This window comes from Leptonychotes weddellii, chromosome 12 (assembly GCF_054177405.1).
Source record: "Leptonychotes weddellii isolate Sample4059 chromosome 12, ASM5417740v2, whole genome shotgun sequence".
NCBI lineage: Eukaryota > Metazoa > Chordata > Mammalia > Carnivora > Phocidae > Leptonychotes > Leptonychotes weddellii.
Genome location: NC_138380.1, coordinates 64296468 through 64299798, shown reverse-complemented (window position 1 = coordinate 64299798; position 3331 = coordinate 64296468). Strand labels below are relative to the sequence as shown.

At 42.1% G+C, this 3331-nt stretch overlaps 1 pseudogene; it reads left to right on the top strand.

The window, feature by feature from the left end:
• The first annotated feature begins 1264 nt into the window (after positions 1 to 1264).
• On the top strand, positions 1265 to 2890 carry LOC102747173 (glyceraldehyde-3-phosphate dehydrogenase pseudogene; annotated as a pseudogene).
• Positions 2891 to 3331: the final 441 nt, after the last annotated feature.

Sequence of the window (3331 nt, the reverse complement as noted above, 5' to 3'; positions counted from 1 at the left end):
TGTTTTTATTTTCTGAAATGTGTCCTTGGAAACTGGACTGATCAAGGTATAATGACAGTCACATGAATGACCTGGAATGATGTTTCCCCTAATGAACGGCGGTTTGGTAAAAGCCCAAAGATCACACTTTACATCAAATCCTGATGTTCATGCTCTCTAAAGCCATCCGTCTCATTGATAACATCTTCTGGTTTCTTTTGATACAGTGGATAATTTGCCATGTTGGGAGGCATTTTCTTTGCTCAGTTCATCTGATCTGAAACAAGGGTGGTGTGTGGGGTGGAATTGCTTTCTGGACACTGTGGCATTTCAGCAAAAAAAAAAGACCAGCCTGTGTGGCTCATTCTAATTTATCAAAACCTGCCAGGCTTGGCTACACTGCAGATCTAGCAATCTACGTCAATGTAAACATTTTAATTACTATTTCTAACATTTGGCTTTCATTAAAAGTTAGAGAAAAACTTAAAAAAATTTTCATAAAGTAAATACTGGAAAACCCCTTTAAAAAGCCTACCCCCCCAACACACAAATGCACACATACACACACACACACAGTTTTGATTTAAAGACAAAAAGAAAACTTTATAAACAGAAGAAGAACAAGAAGAACAAGAACAAGAAAATGAGTGGGAGAGACGGAGTGAAGGAAGGAAGGAAGGAGGCAAGGAGAAGGAAGGATTATAGAAAAGGAATAAAAGGAAAGTATGTATCCTTATCTTAATACCACTCATAAAAATTAACTTGAAGTAGATTAAAGACTTAAGCATAAGAAAGACCTGGTATGTAAAACTCCTAGAAGAAAACAGGGAAAAAGCTCCTTGACATTGGTTTTGGCAATAAGTTTTTGGACATGATATCAAAAGCACAAGCAATCTAAACAAAAATCAACAAGTGGGACTACATCAAACTAAAAACTTCTGCACAGAAAAAAAAATAGTAAAATTAAGAGGCAACCTATAGAACTGAGAAAATACTTGCAAACTACATATTGGGTAGAAGGTTAATATCCAAAATATATAAAGAACTCATGCAACTCAATAACAACAACAAAAAACAAATAACCTGATTAAAAATAGGCAGAGGACCTTAGTAGATATTTTTCCAGAGAAGACATCCAAATGGTCAACAGGTACATGAAAGAATGTTCAACATCACTAATTATTGGGGAAATGCAAATCAAAACCACATTAAAAAATCACCACACACCTGTTAGAATGGCTATCACCAGAAAGACGAGTTAACAAGTGTTGGCGAGGATGTGGAGCAAAACAAAACTTTGTGCGCTATTGGTGGGAATATAATTGGTTAAGTCACTGTAGAGAATATTATTGAGGTTTCTCAAAAAATTAAAAATACAACTACCAGGGGTGCCTGAGTGGCTCAGTTGGTTGAGTGGCCCACTCTTGATTTTGGCTCAGGTCAAGATCTCCGGGTCATGAGACAGAGCCCAGCATCAGGCTCTGTGATGGGCTTGGAGCCTGCTTGGGATTCTCTCTCTTCCTCTACCCCTGCCCCTCCCTACTCATGCTCGCTTTCTCTAAAAATAAATAAATAAAAATACAACTACCATATGATCCAGCCATCCCATTCTTGGTTATGTATCCAAAGGAAATGAAAACAGGATTTTGAAAAGATATCTGGGCTCTTTGCTCCTCGCTGTTTGACAGATAGCCGCATCTTCTGGTGCAGTACCAGCCACATCCCCAAGATAGGGTGGTGAAGACTGGAGTAAACGGATTTGGCCATATTGTGCGCCTGGTCACCAGAGCTGCTTTTAACTCTGGCAGAGTGGCTATTGTCACCATCAATGACCCTTTCATTAACCTCAACTACATGGTCTACACATTCTAGTATGATTCCACTCATGGCAGGTTCCATGGCACAGTCAAGGCTGAGAACAGGAATGTTATCAATGGATAGCCCAGCTCCTTCTTCCAGGAGTGAGATCCTGCCAACATCAAATGGGGTGATGCTGGTGCCGAGTATGTTGTGGAGTCCACTGGGGTCTTCACAACCATGGAGAAGGCTGGGGTTCACTTGAAGCATGGGGTTAAGAGGGTCACCATCTCTGCCCCTTCTGCTGTGATGAGTGTGAACCATGAGAAGTATGACAACTCCCTCAAGATTGTCATCAATGCCTCCTGCACCACCAACTGCTTGGCCCCTCTGGCCAAGGTCATCTATGCCAACTTTGGTATCATGGGGAGGACGTATGACTACAGTCCTTGCCATCAGTGCCACCCAGAAGAGCATGGACAGCCCCTCTGGGAAGCTGTGGTGTGATGGCTGAGAGGCTGCCCAGAGCATCATCTCTGCTTCTACTGGCACTGCCAAGGCTGTAGGCAAGGTCATCCCTGAGCTGAATGGGAAGCTCACTGGCATGGCCTTCTGTGTTCCCACCCCCAACGTGTCAGTTGTGGATCTGACCTGTTGCTTAGAGAAAGCTGCCAAATATGAAGACATCAAGAATCAGGTGAAGCAGGCACCACAGGGCTTTATCAAGGGCATCCTGGGCTACACTGAGGACCAGGTTGTCTCCTGTAACTTTAACAGTGACAGCCACTCCTCCACCTTTGATGCTGGGGCTGGCATTGCTCTCAATGACCACTTTGTCAAGCTCATTTCCTGGTATGACAATGAATTTGGCTACAGCAACCAGGTGGTAAAACTTATGGTCCACATGGTCTTCAAAGAGTAAAAGCCCCCCCGGGACCACCAGCCTAGCAAGAGTAAGAGGAGGAGAGAGGCCCTCAACTGTTGGGGAGTCCTTGCCCCAGCTCATCCTCCAACATACTGAGTATCTTCCAACCTCTGTAGTTTTCATCCCAGACCCCCTGAAGAAAAGAAGGGACTTGAGGAACCCTGCCTTGTCACGTACCATCAATAAAGTATACTGTACCCAGCCAAAAAGAAGAAGAAGAAGAAAAAGAAGAAGAAGAAGAAGAAGAAGAAAAGAAATCTGCATTCCTGTGTTTATTACAGTATTATTCACAATAGCCAAGATATGGAAACAACCTAAATGTCTATCAGTGGATGAATGGATAAAGAAGATGTGGTACATATACAATGAAATATTATTCAGCCATGAGAAAAAAGAAAATCCTGCCATTAGCTACAAAATGGATGGACCTTTAGGGCATTATGCTTAGTGAGATAAGCCAAAGAAAGATAAATATTGTATGGTATCTCTTATATGTGGAACTTGTAGAACAGACACATTTGTAGAAACAGAGAGTAGAATGATGGTTACCAGGGGCTGGGGGAACTGGGGAGATGTTGATAAAAGATACAAACTTGCAACTAAAAGATGAATAAATTTTGAAGATCTAAC